The sequence below is a fragment of the Neomonachus schauinslandi genome, chromosome 5, assembly GCF_002201575.2.
Source record: "Neomonachus schauinslandi chromosome 5, ASM220157v2, whole genome shotgun sequence".
Taxonomy (NCBI): Eukaryota; Metazoa; Chordata; class Mammalia; order Carnivora; family Phocidae; genus Neomonachus; species Neomonachus schauinslandi.
The window spans coordinates 57,121,867-57,144,440 of record NC_058407.1 but is presented as its reverse complement, the minus strand read 5'-3'; the positions used below and the strand labels follow the sequence as shown (position 1 = coordinate 57,144,440).

The 22,574-nt window shown below is 38.6% G+C and overlaps 1 protein-coding gene, 1 non-coding gene and 1 pseudogene across 2 annotated transcripts in view; 1 reads left to right on the top strand and 2 right to left on the bottom strand.

The window, feature by feature from the left end:
- The window catches only part of R3HDM2 (R3H domain containing 2), a 160,553-nt gene that overhangs the window by 68,658 nt on the left and 69,321 nt on the right, over positions 1–22,574 (bottom strand).
- On the top strand, positions 10,139–11,176 carry LOC123324875 (annotated as a pseudogene).
- Positions 12,614–12,686, bottom strand: TRNAN-GUU. The gene has a single exon. It is a non-coding gene; the product is annotated as a tRNA-Asn (tRNA).

Here is a 22,574-nt window from a genome sequence, read left to right as displayed (position 1 = left end):
ACAGAACCTGCAAGCTGAACCAAACCAGATCAAATGTCTGCTAAAATAAAAGTCAACGTTCACGGGCGCCTGGGTGGCTCAGTTGGTTGAGCGACTGCCTTCGGCTCAGGTCATGATCCTGGAGTCCCAGGATCGAGTCCCGCATCGGGCTCCCTGCTCGGCAGGGAGTCTACTTCTCCCTCTGACCCTCCCCCCTCTCATGTACTCATTCTCTCTCTCTCAAATAAATAAATAAAATCTTAAAAAAAAAAAAAAAGTCAACATTCACCATGGCATTTAAACCAGACCCAGACCCTTGTAACATAATATTCATATTTTCCAGGATGCAATCCAAAAATTTCTTGGCATCCAAAAAAACCCAAGATAATTTCAATTTGCATAGGAAAAGAAATGACCAGATACAACACTGAGATGACACAGATATAGGAAATCTGACAGCTACTAAAACAGCTATTATAAAAATGCTCCAACAGCACAGTATAAGGTATAGACTTGTCTATTCACTATGTTGTACACCTGAAACTAATGTAACACTGTCAACTATACTACAATTAAAAAAAAAAAGTATTCAAAAAGACTTCGTGGAGCTAGAAAGATAATCTGTCACTTGAGAATTATGTTTAAGCGTGATAAATGCCTATATTGACCTATCCTTATCCATGATTAAAACAATAACCTTATTTAAAAAAAAAAAAGAAAGAAAATATTTCTCTAAAAATTAGGGAAATATTCCTGAAACTAATGGCAAGAAAGAATATTTTAAGAAAAAATAGATGATATAAAGAAGAACCAAATGGAAATTTTAGAACTGAAAAATGTAACAATCAAAATATAAATATTCCATGGGTTCAACAGCAGAACAAAGATGACAGAAGAATCCAGTTAATTTTCAGACAGATCAAATTCAAACTGAAGACAGATAAATTTGAAGAGAGGTCAAATCTCAATAGCAATATCAAGTAGGAATCAATATCAAATCTGAACAATAAAGAGAAAAAAGACTGGGGGGAAAAAGAACAATCATCAAAGATCTGTAGGGCAATACCAAAATGTCTAATATTTGGGCCATCAGTGCTCCAAAAGGAGAGGAGAAAGAGTGGTGAAATATTTGAAGAAATAATGGTTTAAAATTTCACATATTTGACAAAAGACACAAACATATACAGTCAAGAAGCTCAGCAATCCCCAAATAGGATAAATAAAACAAAATCCACTCCTGGATTTATAATAATCTCACAGCTAAAAACTAAAAACAAAGAAAAAAATCTTGAAAGCAACCAGAGAAAAATGATGTATTATCTATTAAGGAAACAATGATCTGAATGTCTATATTTCTTATCAGAAAGGGAACTAGAAGGAAATAAAACATTTTAATTTTTTATTTTTAAAAGATTTTATTTATTTATTTGACAGAGAGAGACACGGCGAGAGAGGGAACACAAGCAGGGGGAGTGAGAGAGGGAGAAGCAGGCTTCCCGCGGAGCAGGGAGCCCGATGAGGGGCTCGATCCCAGGACCCTCTGGGATCATGACCCAAGCCAAAGGTAAATACTTAACGACTGAGCCAACCAGGCACGCCTAAAACAACATTTGAAAGTGCTGAAAGGAAACACAGCTTTCTATATCCAGAGGAAATACTTTTTTTTTTTTTTTAAGATTTTATTTATTTGACAGAGAGAGACACAGCGAGAGAGGGAACACAAGCAGGGGGAGTGGGAGAGGGAGAAGCAGGCTTCCCACGGAGCAGGGAGCCCGATGTGGGGCCCGACCCAGGACCCCAGGATCATGACCTGAGCCGAAGGCAGACGCCTAACGGCTGAGCCACCCAGGCGCCCCCAGAGTAAATATCCTTAAGGAATGAAGATGACATAGACATTCTCAGATAAAGGAAAACCAAGAGAATTCACTGCTAACAGACCTATTCTAAAAGAATGGCCAAAAAAAGTTCTTCAGAAAGATGGGAAATAATACAACTAAACTTGGAACACCAGGAACAAAGAAAGAAAAATATAAATGTTAAATATCTGGTTACTATAATATACTATTCTCCTCCTCTTGAGTTCTTTGAAATGTTTGATGTTTGCAAACGAAAAATTGTAGGATGATCTCAAGGAATTTTCACTGTATGTCGATAAATGTAATAGATAAGACAACTACAATATTAAGGGGGGGACAGGACAAGAACCTATATGGTAGTAAGGTTTCAACATTCTACCTAAATTGGCAAAGTATTAATTCTAAGTAGACCATTAAAAGTTAGGTGTGTATATTGAAAAAAAAAAGAGAGATCCCTACACAGCCAATAAAATCTACATAAAAAGGTATAGTCAAAACCTAATAGATAAAGTTAAATGATTAAAATGGAATATCACAAAATGTTCAAATGACTCAAAAGGCAGGAAAAGGATACCATCAGAGGATTAAAAATAGGAAGAACAAAGAAAAAAACAATAAAATAGTAGACTTAATGCTAAACATATCAATAATTACATTAAATGTAAATGGTCTAAAAATGCCAATTAAAAGACAGGTTGTTCAGGGGTGCTTGGGTGGCTCAGTTGGTTAGGCGTCTGCCTTTGGCTCAGGTCATGATCCCAGGGTCCTGGGATCAACCCCAACTCAGGCTTCCTACTCACTGGGGAGCCTACCTCTCCCCTTCCCTCTGCCCCCTCATGCCCACGCTCATGCACAGGCTCTCTCCCTCTCAAATAAAATTCTTAAAAAAAAAAGTTGTTCAAATATATTAGAAACTTCAAATATGATAACTTATACTTAGGCAGGTTGAAGGCAAATAGAATAAACTACTTGGTATGGTACTTTAATAGTGGATACATGACTTTACATATGAGTCAAAACCCACAGCAGGGTGCCTGGGTGGCTCAGTCAGTTAAGCATCTGCCTTCAGCTCTGGTCGTGATCCCAGGGTCCTGGAATTGAGCCCCACAGCAAGCTCCCTGCTCAGTAGGGAGTCTGCTTCTCCCTCTCCCTCTGCCCCTCCCCCCACTCACGTTCTCGTTCTCTCTCAAATAAATCTTTTCTAAAAATTAAAATAATAAGTAAATAAAATCTTAAAAAAAAAAAAAAAAAAGACTGATGCCTTCCCCCTAAAATCAGAAACAAGACAAGGTTGTCCACTGTAAACCATTACTATTCAACATCATAGTGAAAGCCCTAGCCAGTACAATAAGCAAAGAGAAAGAAATAAAAGGCATACAGATTGGCGAAGAAGAAATAAAAACTATTTCTCTTCACAGACAATAAAATTGCACACATATAAAATACTAAGGAACCACCCCAGACCCCCGGGAAACCCTAGAACTAGTAAATCTGTTTAGCAAGATTGTAGGACATAAATTCAACACTGCCAAATCAAATTTCCCCAAACTGATCTATAGATTTGGTACAATTCTAATTCAAAATCCCAGTAGGATTTTTTTGTAGACATAACAAATTAACTCTAATATTTATATGGAGAAGCAAAAAAGCAAAATAGCCAAAATAATTTTGAAGAATAATTTGTAGAAATCAGAGTACCCAATATTAAGACTTACTATAAAGTTACAATAATCAAGACAGTACAGAATCAGTGATGGGAAAGAACATAGATCAGGGGCGCCTGGGTGGCTCAGTTGGTTAAGCGACTGCCTTCGGCTCAGGTCATGATCCTGGAGTCCCGGGATCGAGTCCCGCATCGGGCTCCCTGCTCGGCAGGGAGTCTGCTTCTCCCTCTGACCCTCCTCCCTCTCATGCTCTCTGTATCTCATTCTCTCTCTCTCAAATAAATAAATAAAATATTTAAAAAAAAAAAAAAAAAAAGAACATAGATCAGTGGAATAGAATAGAAATCCAGAAATCCAGGAGTGCCTGGGTGGCTCAGTTGTTAAGTGTCTGCCTTTGGCTCAGGTCATGATCCCGGGGTCCTGGGATCAAGCCCTGCATCAGGCTCTGTGCTCAGAGGGAGGCCTGCTTCTCCCTCTCCCACTCCCCCTGCTTGTGTTCCTGCTCTCGCTATCTCTCTCTCTGTCAAATAAATAAAATCTTAAAAAAAAAGAAATCCATATAAATATACCAACTGATTTATTTTACAAAGGTACAAAAACAATTTAATGGAGAAAAGACAATCTTTTTAACAAATGGCATAGAGGTGGCACCTGGGTGGCTCAGTCGTGAAGCGTCTGCCTTCGGCTCAGGTCATGATCCCAGGGTCCTGGGATAGAGCCCCACATCGGGCTCCCTGCTAGGCGGGAAGCCTGCTTCTCCCTCTCCCATTCCCCCTGCTGGTGTTCCCTCTCTCGCTGTGTCTCTCTCTGTCAAATAAATAAACAAAATCTTAAAAAAAAAAAAAATGGCATAGAAACCACTGGACATCCATATACAAAAATAAATGAGTATCAACCTAAACCTTACACAAATAGATTGCTGGTCTAAATGTAAAATGTCAAACTATAAAATGTTTGGAAGAAAACAAAGGAGTAAATCTTTGTGACCTGGGATTAGGCAGAGTTCGTTCTTTTTTTAAAAGATTTTATTTATTTGAGAGAGAGAGGGAGAGAGAGAGGGAGAAACAGACTCTCTGCTGAGCAGGGAGCCTGACATGTAGTATAGATTAAACAAAAATAGTAGAATGTACAGGGGGTAGATTCATTATAATATTGTATTTACTTGGCATTTTTGAAATTTTTTTCATCTAAAAAAAGAAAAAACGCCAGGAGAACCAGCAAAGGAAACTAAGAAGGAATGGCAAGTGAAAAAAGAAAGTGTAATGTCTTGGAAGCCAAGTGAAAAAAACATATAGAGGAAAAGTCAAAAACAATGTCAAATACTTGACAGGTCAGTAAGATAAGAATTTACAACCAATTACAGGATTTAGGAATAGAGAGCAGGTAGGGTAAAAGCCTTAATGAAGTGGGTTCAAGAGAGAAAAAGGGAGAGAAATTGGTGATAGCAAGAATAGATAACTCTTTCAAATAATTTTGCTGTAAAGAGAAATGAGGTGGTAGCCGGAGCTGGATCAAGAGCTGGAGAGAGGATCAGAAAGGGCATAAGATGGGACAGACTGTAATATATCTGAGTCCTGATGTTCCGTCACAAAATTATTCTCTTAAAGAATCATTAGCTAAGTCCATATAAAGTAATGTTAAGACCCCCCAAGTCACACTAAGTGATAATATCAAAGCAAGTTGCATTTGCCAAAATCTTTTTGAGTACTTTCTATGGCCTAGGTACTACTCTATGCATTTTAAAATGCAAACTTTCATTGAAATCTCATTCTTCAATAATCACAAATAGTAAAACATTTGTACCTAAAAATGTTCACAAACATTATTTATAAAAGAGAAAAATCTGGGAATAAATAGCCAATAGGAATAATTAAACTGATGACAAATTCAAACAAATGAATGGAAGTTATTTTCATGATGTGTTTATAAATTTTTTTTTAATGACAAGGGAATGATTTGTGATAGTCCAGACAAAAATCTTATGCAAAACTATATATACATTATGATATTAACTATAAATATCTATGAAAAGATAATAGATTAAAAATATAACAAAAATTTAACAAGTATCTCTCTCTTAGGAATGAGATTACAGGTGATATTTATTTTCTTCTTTATATAGTTTTACTCATCCGCATTTTCTAAAATGTCTTTATTTTTTTTTTAAGATTTTATTTATTTTTGCAAGAGCGGGGGGGAGGGGCAGAGGGAGAAGCAGGGAGCCTGATGCAGGGCTCAATCCCAGAACCCTGGAACCATGACCTGAGTCAAATATAGATGCTTAACTGACTGAGCCACCCAGGCGCCATAAAATGTCTTTAATATCCACATATGGATTATCAGATATTTTTAAAATAGTCATTCTCATACTGAACTACATAAACTAAGAGATGACAATAATGAGAAAAATAGGCAACTGGGAATTTTCAGGTCCCTCCATGCTTAGTATATGGAGGCTTAACTGAGCTTTACAACAAAACAAACCCTTGAAAATTGAACTTAGGGTTAACTGAGAATATTAGCTATTCTTTGGGTCACATAACTAGGATGTGTTCAGATCTTCGTAACTGCAAGCAAAGCAAGTCAAGAAGTTTTAAAATAAGAAGTATCATAATTCCAATAAAAGTCCTCTAGTTCTTCTAGATTGCATCACATAAAAATTCAACCACAGCAGCCCCAAATAAACACTAAGGATATCTCTGGCTCTTACAATTTGTTCAACCAAAAAGAAGTTTAAATGCATGGACCCTGTTTGGGTCCATATTCCACAATTATAAAAAACGATACCTTGAAGACAATTGGAAAACCAAACATGAACTAGATTTTGTGGGGTTTTGTGGTTTTTTTAAAAAGATTTTATTTATTTATTTGACAGAGAGAGACACAGCGAGAGAGGGAACACAAGCAGGGGGAGTGGGAGAGGAAGAAGGAGGCTTCCCGCTGAGCAGGGAGCCCGATGCGGGGCTCGATCCCAGGATCCTGGGACCATGACCCGAGCTGAAGACAGACGCTTAACGACTGAGCCACCCGGGCGTCCCATGAACTGGGTTTTGAATGACATTAAGTATTACTGTTAATTTTGTGAAATATGAAAAGGTCACAGTGGTTTTTTTTTAAAAGTCCTTACTAGTTTTATATGCATCCTGAATTATTTGCAGGTGAAATGACATATGTGGATTTGCTTTAAAATATTCCAACTTCAATAACAACAATAACAAAAAAAAGTGTGGGGGGAGATTGTGTTGAAACTGGATAGTGGATTCATGGTGGTTCATTAGACTATTCTCTATTGTATTTATGTTTAAATCTTCCATAAGGAAATTTCTCAATAGTTTACATGAGCGGGGATGATGAGGCTTTAAATTTCCAAGACATTTCCCACATCTGGATGGCAAATAAAACGACATCAAATGTCCAAAAATACAAAAATGAGATATAGAAAAGGAAGCTGCTGGTGATTCTGACAGGTAAACCTGCTTATGCAGTGAGTAAGACATTCTCTGAATTAAGTCACAATTAAGACTAAAACACAACAATAGCATTCATTCATAACAACAGGACTAAAAAGAAACAGTAAGTAAGGTCTGTGGATGGTGAGTATTGAGGGAGTATGTGCTGTTTCTGCAGCACAAAGCAGAATTCAGATAAAGAAAATGTCAGTATTTCATTGTAGCACAACTTTTTACTATTCGCTAAGAGATTTTCCTTGATGTAAAGCACAAGGACTAACAGTGACTGATTTGCTGGCTTTCTACTCACTAATCATGTAACTGGCAAACAGCTCTACCTCTTTAAACCTGACCTATAAAATGGGGATAACTAGACGTGCCTTGCAAGATATTATGAAAATTAGAAACAAATCGCTGGCACAAAACATGCAACTTAATAAGCTGCAGCTAGTATTATTATTACTGAGTTTAACAGGAAAAAAGAATATCCATTAGAGTCAGGAATGACAAAAAGAAGCTCACCATCAGTGCCTCTATTCAATATTAAATTGGAGGGCTTAGACAAAAGAAGTAGGATGCAAAAAAGGAAAAGAACTAGAAAGCAAGACAAAACTGTTCTAAATTTAGTAATGACCCTGCAGAATCCAAGAAAATCTAAGGACTAACCATTTAGCAGCAAAAAGAGCTCAGCTGAAATGAAAATCAATGTATTAAATCAACAGCGTATCTATATTCTAACAAAAATAGAAAAAGGGAACCCATATACAATAACAACCAATACTGCCTAGAGACAAATCAAACAAAGAAAAAGATCTTTAATGAAAAGGTTATATAAAACACTACTGAAGGGGGGCGCCTGGGTGGCTCAGTCATTAAGCGTCTGCCTTCAGCTCAGGTCATGGTCCCGGGGTCCTGGGATCGAGCCCGGCATCGGGCTCCGTGCTCTGCGGGAGGCCTGCTTCTCCCTCTCCCACTCCCCCTGCTTGTGTTCCCGCTCTCGCTGTGTCTCTCTCTGTCAAATGAATAAATAAAATCTTTAAAAAAAAAAAACAACACTACTGAAGAATATTAAAAACCCAAACAAATGGAGTTAGAGAAAATACCTCCGGCTATAAGACTCAATACTGCAAAAAAGCCAGTTCACTCCATGTTAATCTAAAAATTCAATGCAATTTACAACAAAAATGTCAATGGAGTCTGAATAAAATGAACAGGTGGAGATTGCCCTACTAGTAGAGGCTTCTTGCATAGTAATTAAGACATGTGGAATGAATACTGACTGATTATTTGATGAAAGGTGAAATGAAACAGGGTCGCTTCTGTCAAGGGGTTTTAAAATGGCCCAGGGGGTCTCCCATCCAAGTACTAACCAGGCCCGACTCTGCTTAGCTTCTGGCCATTTAGGAGATGGACCTTATCATGTCCTCACCAGGTGGAACCATGAACTTTGAACTGAAACAAACTGTAAATATTCTAAGGACTCAGCCCAAACACCTGCAACTTGGTACAGTAAGAGATTCTGCTTACTGAAAGCCTTAAGAACCAATTATTTTCAGCCAAAGTTAGTTTTCTGCCACCAACACCAAACGAAATTCTTCGTAAACAATATATAAAAGCATTCCCTTTTGTCTTTATAAACTTATTTTTTTTAAGATTTTATTTATTTATTTGACAGAGAGAGACAGCGAGAGAGGGAACACAAGCAGGGGGAGTGGGAGAGGGAGAAGCAAGCTTCCCGCTAGGACTCTGGGATCATAACCTGAGCCAAAGGCAGATGCTTAACGACTGAGCCACCCAGGCGCCCCTGTCTTTATAAACTCTTGATTTTTGGGTTCCCTAAGGGGGGACTATTTGGGTTGCTGCCCAAATGTGTCTTCCCCAAACTGCCATTCTGAGACTCCAAATAAATGCTTTTTTTATTAAAAAAAAATATATGTGGAAATTGAGCAGACCAATGGAAAAGAATAGAGATCATAGAACAAACCCACACATATCCAAAAACTTGATCACATTAGGAGACATAATTCATATTCAATAACAAATGTTTTAGAGCAACTAGTTCTCTATAGAGAAAAAGAGTCAGAACCCCACACAAACATAAATTCCATATGGATTAAAAACCTACATTTGAAAAGAAAATTCTTTTTTTTTTAATTTTTTTTTTTTTTAAGATTTTATTTATTTGAGACACAGAGAATGAGAGACAGACAGCATGAGAGGGAGGAGGGTCAGAGGGAGAAGCAGACTCCCCGCCGAGCAGGGAGCCCGACGCGGGACTCGATCCCGGGACTCCAGGATCATGACCTGAGCCGAAGGCAGTCGCTTAACCAACTGAGCCACCCAGGCGCCCGAAAAGAAAATTCTTAAAATTTCAGAAGCAAATATGCAACTCTTATGACCTCAGCATAATGAAGGACTTATTAGATAAGAACCAGAAGCAGAAACCAGAATAAAAAAAGATTGTAACTTTTGATGACTTTAAAATTTATAATTTAAAACTTAAAACTTCTATACAGTAAAAAATACAGGGTCCTAGAATGAGCCCTGCATCAGGCTCCCTGCTCTGCAGGGAGTCTGTGTCTCCCTCTCCCTCTGCCCCTCCCACCTGCCCTCTCTCTCTCTCTAATAAATAAAAATCTGTAAAAAAAATTGTGAAGTTAAAATGTAAGCCATAGGGCGCCTGGGTGGCTCAGTCGTTAAGCGGCTGCCTTCGGCTCAGGTCATGATCCCAGAGTCCTGGAATCGAGTCCCACATCGGGCTCCCTGCTCAGCGGGAAGCCTGTTTCTCCCTCTCCCACTCCCCCTGCTTGTGTTCCTGCTCTCGCTGTTTCTCTGTCAAATAAATAAATAAAATCATAAAATCTTTAAAAAAATAAAATAAAAGCTATAGATTGGGAAAAAAATTATTTGAAACATACATATATGACAAATAATTGGTACCTGATATATACAAATAATTATAAAACAAAAAGAAAAAGATAACTCAATAGAAAAGTTGGCAAAGACTCGTAAGTAGAAACCCAAAAGGCCAATAATAAAAGAAGCTTATCTTCTACTAGTAATTAGGAAAATGCAAATTAAGATGGGGAAATACCAGGTCACACCCAACAGACTATAAAAAAATTTAAGGGGTCGCCTCCTCTTGGTCCCATATTGAACTCGTGTTGGAAGAGGCAAGTCCGGTCTCAAAATGGAGGGCCATGATCCAAAGGAACCAGAGCAGTTGAGAGAACTGTTTATTGGTAGTTTGAGCTTTGAAACTACTGATAATAGTTTTAGAGAACATCTGAAAAATGGGGTACACTTACAGATTGTGTGGTGATGAGAGACCCCCAAACAAAACGTTCCAGGGGTTTTGGTTTTGTGACTTCCTCTTGTGTTGAAGAGGTGGATGCAGCAATGTTTGCCTGACCACACAGGGTTGATGGGCGTGTAGTGGAACCAAAGAGAGCTGTTTCTAGAGAAGATTCTAACAGTGAAGAAAATTTTTGTTGGTGGTATTAAAGAAGATACAGAAGAATATAATTTGAGAAATTACTCTGAAAAGCATGGCAAGATTGAAACCACAGAAGTTATGAAAGACAGGCAGAGTGGAAAAAAGAGAGGATTTGCTTTTGTAACTTCTGATGATCATGATACAGTTGATAAAATTGTTCAGAAATACCACACTATTAACGGGCATAACTGTGAAGTGAAAAAGGCCCTTTCTAAACAAGAAATGCAATCTGCTGGATCACAAAGAGGTCACGGAGGTGGATCTGGCAACTTCATGGGTCATGGAGGAAACTTGGGTGGAAGAGGAGGTTATGATGGCGGAGGTGGTGGCAGCACAGGTAGTTAATGGAGGAGGTGATGGTGGATATAATGGATTTGGAGGTGATGGTGGCAACTATGGTGGTGGTCCTGGTTATAGTAGTACAGGACACTACATTGCATTAGTAGTGGTGGACCACCATGGTGGTGGTGGACCAGGATATGGAAACCAAGGATGCGGATAGGAGGTGGTGGTGGAGGATATGATGGTTACAATGAAGGAGGAAATTTTGGAGGTGGTAACTATGGTGATGGTGGGAACTATAATGATTTTGGAAATTATAGTGGACAACAGCAATCAAATTATGGACCCATGAAGGGGGGCAGTTTTGGTGGAAGAAGCTTGGGCAGTCCCTATGGTGGTGGTTACGGATCCGGTGGTGAAGTGGTGGATATGGGTAGCAGAAGGTTCTAAAAAAATTCAGAAGAAAAGGGCTACAGTTCTTAGCAGGAGAGCGAACGAGGAGTTGTCAGGAAAGCTGCAGGTAACTTTGAGGCAGTTGTCCTAAATGCGTTAGAGGAACTGTAAAAATCTGCCACAGAAGGAACGATGATCCATAGTCAGAATAGTTACTGCAGCTTAAACTGGAAACCCTTCTTGTTCAGGACTGTCATAGCCACAGTTTGCAAAAAGTGCAGCTATTGATTAATGCAATGTAGTGTCAATTAGATGTACATTCCTGAGGTCTTTTATCTGTTGTAACTTTGTCTTTTTCTTTTTCTTTTCATTACATCAGGTATATTGCCCTGTAAATTGTGGTAGTGGTACCAGGAATAAAAAATTAAGGGATTTTTAACTTAAAAAAAAAAATTTAAGGGGTGCCTGGGTGGCTCAGTCCGTTAAGCATCTGCCTTCAGCTTGGGTCATGATCCTGGGATCGAGCACCACGGTGGGCTCCCTGCTCAGTGGGTAGTCTGCTTCTCCCTCTGCCCCTCACCCCCGTTCGTGCTTGCTCTCTCTCTCTAGCAAAAATAAATAAATAAAATCTTAAGCAATTTTTAAAATTACAGCTTTACAACACTGCACACTGGTATGCCAATACATTGTTCATTTTTGTTGCTGAGCACTACACACACCACTGTATAAATAAACCACAATTTATTTATCTACTTACTGTTGATAATATCCAGGTTATCTGGGTTTCCAATTTTTAGCTATTACAAATAGAGCTGATATAAACATTCACGTACAAGTCCTGATGTGGACATATGGATCCATTTCAGAGGTGAAATGGCTGTCATTATGATAAACGTATGTTTAATTAAAAAAAAAAAATCAAACTGTTTCAAAGTGGTTTCACCATCTTACATTCCTATCAGTAATATATGAACTCCCGTTGCTCCACATCCTCACTAGCATTTGATTTCATCACACTTTTTCAAGATCAGCCATGCTAAATAGTTGTGTAGTGGTACCTTATGGTTTTCATTTGCATTTCCCTAATAACTGATGTTGAACATCTTTGCCAACCCCATATCTTCTTTAGCGAAGAGTCTGTTCACATCTCTTCCCCATTTTTATTTATTTATTTTTTTAAAGATTTATTTATTCATTTGAGAGAGCGAGAATGAGAGTACATGAGAGGGGAGAGGGTCAGAGGGAGAAGCAGGCTCCTCGCTGAGCAGGGAGCCCGATACAGGACTCGATCCCGGGACTCCAGGATCATGACCTGAGCCGAAGGCAGTCGCTCAACCAACTGAGCCACCCAGGCGCCCTCTTCCCCATTTTTAAACCGGGTTGCCTTCTTATTGTTGAATTATGGCATTCTTCATATATCCCACACTCAAATTATTTTCTTAAACTTCTATTTTCTGCTAGGCTTTTTTTTTTTTTTTTAAAGAATAAGCTCTATGCCCAACATGGGGCTTGAACTCATGACCCTGAGATCAACAGTCACATGCTCCACCGACTGAGCCAACCAGGCACCCCTACTCTGTCTTTAAAAGAGAAATTTTATTTTGATGAAATCATTTTTTTTCTTTTATACTTTGTGCTTTTTGTGTTTAACTTATGAAATCTTTCTCTAATCTATGATCACAATGATTTTCTCAGACGTTTTCTTCTAGAATTTAATTTTAGCCCTTAAAGTCCATGATCCATCTGAGTTAACTTTTGATGATGTGAAGTAAGGCTGGAGGTTTTTTGTTGTTGTTGTTGTTTTTTTTTTTTTTTTAAAGATTTTATTTATTTATTTGACAGAGAGAGACACAGCGAGAGAGGGAACACAAGCAGGGGGAGTGGGAGAGGGAGAAGCAGGCTCCCCGCAGAGCAGGGAGCCCGATGCGGGACTCGATCCCGGGACCTGGGATCATGACCTGAGCTGAAGGCAGTCGCTTAACCAACTGAGCCACCCAGGCGCCCTTTTGTTGTTTTTTTAATGTGGTGAAGGATAGCAGAATTTGCCACCTCACATATGCCACTTTGGCATAGGATTATTTTGAGCAGAATGAAATTAAGAAGCAGATAAAAGAAAAGCTCTCTGCCCTCCCTCTATTTGCCTAAAAGCAGGACATAAATTTACAAAGGTATCCTCCTTCCCTCTTCACCAGTAAGGACAAAAGTTAATCATAGGAGACAAACCTTATCAGCCTAGAGATGGCACCAGAGGGTTCTACATAACAAACTTTACTAGCTAGTCTTTATCTACCATTAGTTTCACATATATTGCCTTCCCACAATTTGCCACCCCTAGACACTCAAGGTCTTTTTCCTTTGTCTTATCACTTCTCTAAAAATTTGTTAGGATGCTACCTATATAACTTTTTTTTTTTTTAAGATTTTATTTATTCATTTGAGAGAGATTGAGACCGAGCACAAGCAGGGGGAGAGGCAGGGGGAGAGGGAAAAGCAAACCCCCTGCTGAGCTGGGAGCCCAACGTGGGGATCGATCCCAAGACCTCAAGATCATGACCTGAGCCGAAGGCAGACGCTCAACCATCTGACCACCCAAGCATCCTATATAACCTAACTTCTAACCACACCTTTGAGTTACTCATCCAGGCATTTCTCTCATATATATATATATGTAATATGTATGTCAATAAACTTGTTTTTCTCTTGTTAATCTGTCTTGTTACAGAGACCCAGCTGGGAACCTAGAATAGAACGAAAAAAGATTTTTCTTCCTTTATAATGTTTTTTTTTTTTTTTTTTTTTTTAAAGATTTTATTTATTTATTTGAGAGAGAGAGAATGAGAAACAGCATGAGAGGGAGGAGGGTCAGAGGGAGAAGCAGACTCCCTGCCGAGCAGGAAGCCCGATGTGGGACTCGATCCCGGGACTCCAAGATCATGACCTGAGCCGAAGGCAGTCGCTTAACCAACTGAGCCACCCGGGCGCCCGTTCCTTTATAATGTTTATCTGATTAAGGACCACTTATTAAAGTTTTCCTTTCCCCACTTAAATGCCTTGAGATAATCATGTTACTTTCTTTTCTAGTCTGTTAATACGTGTGAATTATACTGTTTGAATTTTGAAAGCTGACCCAACCTTGAATTGTTGAGATAAACCCTACTTGGCCATGATGTATTGTCTTTTATAGAAATTACTGATTTCAGGGTGCCTGGGTGGCTCAGTCGGTTAAGCGTCTGTCTTCGGCTCAGGTCATGGTCCCGGGGTCCTGGGATCGAGTCCCGCATCAGGCTCCTTGCTCTGCAGGGAGTCTGCTTCTCCCTCTCCTCCCCACTTGTGCTCTTACTATCTCTGTCTCTCTCTCTCAAATAAATGAATGAAATCTAAAAAAAAAAAAAAGAAATTAATGATTTCAATTTACTAAAGTTTTGTTAAAGATTTTTGCATCTGTGTTCATACTAAATATTAGCATGTCATTTTCTTATGTCTTTGATTTTGGTGTCAGGGTAAGGTTGGGCTCATAAAATGAGTGGGGAAGTGTTCCCTCCTCTTCTAAGTTCTTCAAAAGTTTATGTAAAAATGGTACATTAATTCTTCCTTAAACTGTTGGTAGACTTCAGCAGTGAAGCCACCTGAGCCTGGAGTTTCCTCTGTGGGAAAGTTTTAAACTACAGTTCAATTTATCTAATAGATATAGTCCTACTCTGGTTATCTGTTTCTTTTTGATTGAGCTTTATCAGTTTGTGTCTTTCAAAGAGCTTGTGCATTTAATGTAAATTGTCAAATTCACTGACATAGAATGGTTTGTGATACTTATCTTTATAATGGCTGTAGAATCATCACTCATGTCCTATTTCTCATTCCTGATACCAGTAATGTATTCTCTCTTCCTTGGCTAAACCTGGCTAAAAGTTCATCAATTTTGTTAATCATTTTAAAGAACCAGCTTTGTGGGGCACCTAGTTGGCTCAGTCGGTAAAGCATGAGACTCTTGGGGGGCGGGGCGGAGTCGTGAGTTCAAGTCCCATGTTGGGTGTAAAGCTTAGGGAGGAAAGGAGGGAGAGAGAGAAAGAGGAAGAAAGAGAGAAAGATGGGACTCCTGGGTGGCTCAGCTGGTTGAGTGTCTGCCTTTGGCTGGGGTCATGATCCCGGAGTCCTCGGACTGAGCCCCGCGTCAGGCTCCCTGCTCAGCGGGAAGCCTGCTTCTCCCTCTCCCTCTGCCACTCCCCCGCTTGCGCGCTCTCTCTCTCTGTCAAATAAATAAATAAAATCTTAAAAAAAAAAAAAGGAAAGAATCAGCTTTTGGTTTCACTGATAATATCTACTATTTTTCTGCTTCTTAATTCAATGATTTTTGCTCTGATCTTCACAGTTTCCTTTCCTCTGCTTATGTGGACTTAAGTTCCCTTTTCTTTTTCTCATTTCTTAAGGTGGAAGCTTAGGTCAATAATTTGAAATCTTTCTACTTGTAATATATGCATTTAATGTTCTAAATTTCCTTTATAATGTTATAAATTTCCTTTTAAGTACTGCATTAACTGAATCCCACCAATTCTGCTATGTCATGTTCTCATTTTCATTCTTTAAAAAAATTTTCTAATTTTCTAAAATTTTCTTATTCTTTGACCGATGTCTAATACAGATTATGTTTAATTTCCAAATATTTGGGAGTTTTCAGATATTCTTCTGTTACTGATTACTAATGTAATCCCTTTATGATAAAAGAACATACTTTGTGGGGTGCCTGGGTGGCTCAGTCATTAAGCATCTGCCTTCGGCTCAGGACATGATCCCAGGATCCGGGGATCGAGCCCCACATCAGGCTCCCTGCTTGGCAGGAAGCCTGCCTCCCTCTCCCACTCCCCCTGCTTGTGTTCCCTCTCTCACTGTCTCTCTCTGTCAAATAAATAAATAAAATCTTTAAAAAAATTGTAAAATTTAAATTTATTGAAATTTCTTTTATGGCCCAGAATATGGTCTATCTTGGTTAATATTCTATGAACACTAGCAAAGAATACTATCATACCATTGTTGGGTAGAGTGGTCAGCAAATGTCAACAAGGTCAAGTTATTTACTGATTTTTTTGTCTAAGTGTTCAATCAAATATTGAGAAAATACTGTTGAGATCTCCAACTATACTGAGTGCTCTATTTCTTTCAGTTTTATTACTTTTTTTTAAGATTTTATTTATTTATTTGAGAGAGAGAGAATGAGAGAGAGCACATGAGAGGGAAGAGGGTCAGAGGGAGAAGCAGACTCCCTGCTGAGCAGGGAGCCCGATGCGGGACTTGATCCAGGGACTCCAGGATCATGACCTGAGCCAAAGGCAGTTGCTTAACCAACTGAGCCACCCAGGCGCCCTCAGTTTTATTACTTTTTGCTTCATAAATCTTGAAGTTCTGTTATTAAATGCATAAACATTTATGATTGTTAGTTTTCTTAAAGAACTGACCCCATTTTCATCATGAAATCACCCTCCATAGCCATGGTACTATCCCTTGCTGTGAAATCTACTTTGTCTAAGATTAATATAGTAACTCCTCCTTTCTTCTGATTAGTGTTCCCATAGTATATCTTTTTCCATCCTTGTACTTTTAGTCTATCTGTGTCTTTAAATGTACTTAATGTGGGTTTCTTGTAAATAGCACCATAACTAGGTCTTGCTTTTAAGTGCAATCTGACAATTTTCACCTATTAATTGCAGTGTTTAGATCATTTGCATTTAATGTGATTATTTATATGGTTGGATTTAAGTCAACCATCTTGCTATTTGATTTCTATTTGTCCAATCTGTTCATCTTACCCTTTCTGGATGTCTTTTAGATTAATTAAGCATTTTATGATTCAATTATCTCCTTTCATGGGCTTATTAATTATACCTCTTTGCTTTTTTTTAAGTGGTTTCTTTAGGATTTAAGGTATAAATCTTTAATATATCACAGTCTATCTTCAAATAATATATCATTTTGCATACATTGTAAGAACTTTAGAATGGGGCGCCTGGGTGGCTCAGTCAGTTAAGCATCTGCCTTCGGCTCAGGTCATAATCTCAGGGTCCTGGGATCAAGCCCCACATCCAGCTCCCTGCTCAGCAGGGAGTCTGCTTATCTCTCTATGTCTGTCCCTCCCCACTGCTTGTGCTCTCTCCCTCTCAAATAAATAAATAGAATCTTAAAAAAAATAAAAATTAAATTAAATTTTAAAAAGAACTTTAGAATAGTATACTTCCATTTCACCTCTCCCAACCTTCTGGGCAATTGTTGTCATACATCTTACTTCTACACATCTTATAAATCCCACAATACAGTTTTATTATTTTTGTTTTAAACAGTTATCTTTTTAAATGGCTTTTTCCGGATAAAAGAACCAGTAATAGTTTCTATATAGACTTCTTTTTTTTTTTTTTAAGATTTATTTATTTATTTTAGAGAGGAGTGGGGCAGAGGGAGAGAGTCTTAAGCAGACTCCATGCTGAGTGCAGAGCCTGACTCCAGACTTGATCTCACAACCTAAGTTTCCATCTGATATAATTTTCTCCTGCAATTAACATTTCTTGTAGTCATAGCTTGATGGTGACTAATTCTATTAGCTCCTGTATATTTTAAAAAGCTTTATTTCATCTTTAGTATTTTTACTGTGTTAAAATTCATATACCATATAATTCACCCATTTGAAGTCCACAATTCACTGGCTTTTAGTGTATTCAGAGTTGTGCTTTCACCACCAAAATCAATTTTAGAACATTTTCATCACCCCTAAAAGATACCCTATACCTATTAGCAATAACTCCCCTTTTTCTCCCAATCCTCAGTCATAAGCAACCATAAATGTACTTTCTGACCCTAGAGATTTGCCCATTCTGCACATTTTCCTCTTCAATTTTTTTTTAAAGATTTTATATATTTATTCGACAGAAAGAGACACAGTGAGAGAGGGAACACAAGCAGGGGGAGTGGGAGAGGGAGACGCAGGCTTCCCGGCTGAGTAGGGAGCCTGATGCGGGGCTCGATCCCAGGACCCTGAGATCATGACCTCAGCCGAAGCAGATGCCCAATGACTGAGCCACCCAGTCGCCGCCCTCTTCAATTTTTTAAAGGCATTTTTCACTGCATATACAATTCTACGTTTATAGGCTTTTTCATTTAGCACTTTAATGTTACCACTCCAGTATCTTCTGGCTTGCAATGATTCTAATGAAAAGTTTGCCATAATGCTTACCTTGTGTATTAGTCAGGGCTGCCATAACAAAATACCACAGATGAGATGGCTTAAACAACAAAAATCTACTTTCTCACAGTCTGGAGGCTAGAAGTCCATGATCAAAGTGTTGACAGGTTTGGTTTCTCCTGATGCCTCTCTCCTTGGCCTGCAGATGGCCACCTTCTCACTGGGTCTTCATGTGGTTTTGTCTCTATACACTCATGCCCCTGTTGTCCCTTTATGTTTTCACATTTCTTCTTCTTATAAGGACACTAGTCCTTATAATCCAATCCAGATTAGGGCGCACCCTAAAAGCCTCATTTTTAAAAAGATTTTCTTTTTTAAAGTAATTTCTACATCCAAAAGAGGGCTCAAACCTATAACCTCAAGATCAAGAGTCACACGCTCTACTGACTAAGCCAGCCAGGCTCCCCCTTAACAGACTCATTTTAATTTAATCACCTTTTTAAAGACCTTTCTCCATGTACAGTCACATTCTGAGATAACTGGGGGTTAGGATTTCAACATACAAATTTGGGGGCACACAATTCAGACCATAATCCCTCTGTATATAATGTAGGTTCTTTTCTCTGTCTCCTTTGGGGACTTCCTCTTTTTTCACTAATTTGAGGCAATTTGATTAAGATGAATCTTGGTATAGCTCTCGTCATGACTGTTCTTTTTGGATTCTCATGGATCTAAGCATCTCAAGGAACCTAAAACAGAAAAAGTCATGAAGAGAACTACACCAAAGCATATCATAATCAAATTGCTTAAAACCAGTGATGAAGAAAAAATCTTAAATGAGCTTTTTGGATCTGTGAGTTTACAGTTTTCATTAAATTTAGAAAATATTCAGCCATTATTTCTTCAAATATTTTTTGCTGTCCCCACCCCTATATTCCTGAAACTCCAATTACTTGTATTCTTAAGACTGCTTGATGTTGTCCCACTGTTTACTTATTATTTACTTATCATTGTATATTTATATTTTCAATCTTTTTCTTATATTTCATTTTGTTTTACTTATTTTTTTTTTTTAAGTAAGCTCAATACCCAATGTGGGGCTTGACTCACAACCCCAAGATCAAGAGTCACATGCTCTACCAACTGAGTTGGCCAGGTACCCCACTTATATTTCATTTTGGATGTGTCTTTTCTCTTTTCTTTTTTTTGTCCCGCTGAGCAGGAAGCCTGATGTGGAACTTGATCCCAGATCCCAGGACCCTGGAATCATGACCTGAGCCAAAGGAGACACCTAACTGACTGAGCCACCCAGTTGTCCCTGGAGGTTTGATTTGGGTCATTTTTATATCTTCCATGTCTCTACTTAAAAGCTCAATCTTTCTTTCAGTTTTTTGAACATTTGGAACAGTTGTAACTGTTACAATGTCCTTGTCCACTAATTCTATCATCTATGTAATTTCTAGGCCTATATTGACTAGTTTTTCTCCTCCATATAAACTATATTCTGTGCTTCTTTTATATGCCTGATAATTTGTGATTGGATGCCAAATGTCGTCAATTTTGCATTCTTGGCTGGTGTTTATTTTTGGCTTTAATTTTGAGCTTTGTTTTAGGAATTCCTGACTTAGAAGCAATTTCATCCTTCTGAGGCTTGCTTTTATGCTGTTAGGCAAATCCAAGGTAAATCCTTTAGATTAGGGCTAATTTGACTGCTTTACTGAGGCTACGCCCTTCTAAGGCCTCCATTCAATGTCCCAGGTGTTAGAAGGTGTTTCTGCTCTGGCTAGTAGAAACACAACATATTTGTGGCCCTGTATTCCAGGGACTGTCCTGCCTAATGCTTTCTAGTGGTCTTTTTCTGGCCTTGGGTTAATTTCTTCACTATTCATAAACTGAGTAGCACTCAACCAACAAGTCTAAGATAGTAAAATCCAATAGAACTTTCTGCAATGATGAAATTGTGGCCACTGAGCATTCAAAATGTATCAGTGCAACTGAAGAACTGAATTTTTAAATATCCACACGAGGTTAGTAGCTACTGTACTGGACAGTTCAGATTTAGGGTAAACTTCTACAAATTTCTGGAACTCTCTCTTTTTGTGTGAAGCTTTCTTCTGTCAAATACTCTGCCCACAAATTCTAGCTGATCTGGCTTCTCTGAGCTTTTACTTCTGTCTCTTCAAATGTGGGAGACTGCCAGCTCTGTTTAGGTATCTCTTCTCATCCAAATGTCTAGAAACTTTCATCAGATGGGGCCATCACAGTGATCAAATTGTTTGTTTCCCTTCTCTGAGGTTTCACTGGTCTGCTGCACTACCCTTTGTCCAATGTCTAAAACAGTTTTAAAAATATATTTTGTCCAGGGGCACCTGGGTGGCTCAGTCGTTAAGCGTCTGCCTTCGGCTCAGGTCATGATTCCAGGTCCTGGGATCGAGCCCCGCATCGGGCTCCCTGCTCCGCGGGAAGTCTGCTTCTCCCTCTCCCACTCCCCCTGAGTTCCCTCTCTCGCTGTGTCTCTCTCTCTGTCAAATAAATAAATAAAATCTTTAATATATATATATATATATATATATATATATATTCTGTCCAGTTATTCGTTTGTTTTTATTTGTTTAAGGCAGAGGCATAAATCAACTTCTTGCTCCTCCACCATGACCAGAACTGTAAGTTCCCTTCCACTGAGTTTTTAACTTTGAATTATTATTATTTTTATTTCTGTGGGTCTGAATCACTTGTTTCTGCTGATTTTTGTTTGTAATGACTTGAGATATTATTATATTACTCTTATTAGCTCTTATTTGTTGGCAATCTATCTTTAGGAATTCTCTGAAGCTAGGATTGAGGTATGTTCCACCAGGGATGATCTGAGTTTGCTTCTCTCAGGTGCCTAGGAGCTCTATCAACTTGGATCTCCATTTAAAAAAAAAAAAAAAAATCAATTTATACATATTAAACTTTCTGATCAAAAAACAAATTTGCATGGCTCAAAAAAATTTAAATTAGTTCCCTTTCCCTTCCTCTTGGTTAGGGCCAAAGATTGAACTAGCACAGTGTGTAATAAAGGATTTAACCTTGGCCAAAGACAGGTCTGGTCTTTGCTCTCAGCTCCCTGGAAGTAAACCTAAACTGCAGAAATGCCTGTTGTTTAAAGTTTTTTTTTACAGAGGGCTTTGAGCTGTGCCAGAGGGTCTAACAATGTGATTTATAGTGGGGACTATGAGTCACACAGGATCAGCACAACTTCAGGAGGGGTTAGAGACTGAGGTCAGCTACACTGGCAATCAAACATATCTACATGATGGAGTCCCCAAAAAAAACTTGACACCAAGCCTCGGGTGAGCTTCTCTGGTTGGCAGTACTCTATGTGTATTGTCACACACCACTGCCAGGCAGAGTTAACGCTGTCCCTGACTCCACTAGGAGAGGACAAACAGAAGCTCAGCATTTGGAACCCTGCTAGACTCTGCCTCATGCATCTATTCTGTTGGCTGATTTTAATCTGTATCCTTTTGCTTGAAATAAACCGTAACTTTGAGTGTAACAGCTTTTATTGAGTTCTATAAATCCTTCTAGCAAAGTCCTGAACCCAAAGGTGGTCTGGGGGACCCTCAAACTCTACAATGGTGCCAGAAGTAAAGCTGGATTTAGGGACTGTTTCCTACGTTTGCACAGTCAGCAGCACTAGGACTGAAGATTCAGGGGCATGGCTGGGGAGGAGCAAAGAAGGCAATACAAGTGGCCAGGAGACTGATTTCATACAAAAGGATTGGGCAAATAAGTAGTCTCAAGTAGCATTCCTCTTAGCCTTCCCTCAAGAACGTTCATGCTATCTACCCCTACCTTAACACTACCAAGTAATCTAAAAAATGTCAGAAAAATGAAACATAACTCTAAAGGTCTAGATCTGAATTAAGATCTCTAAGATAAACTCAACTCTAATACACAATGTCATGGGGGGTTGGAAACGGAGGTTAACAGCCCAGCAGATAATATGCAATTTTGGTTCTGAATGTCATCTAAAAGACTTTTACAATAAACTAAGGTGAACTCAAATTTATTAAGGATGCACAACACCACCATCAGACAGTCAGGGATAGACTTCTGCTCAAGTAAACCATCCTCCCAGCATGCCAATAATAAATATGCTCTAACTTTGTTAGGCAGACAAAATTTGGATGGTTATTTCAGAAACCAAGTATGTCTTTCTGGATTTTCAATTTTTAGTCTGTGTCATTTTAGTCTCCAAAGTATAATTCCAAGTAAGACTATAAAGTCCTAGTATTCTTACCATTC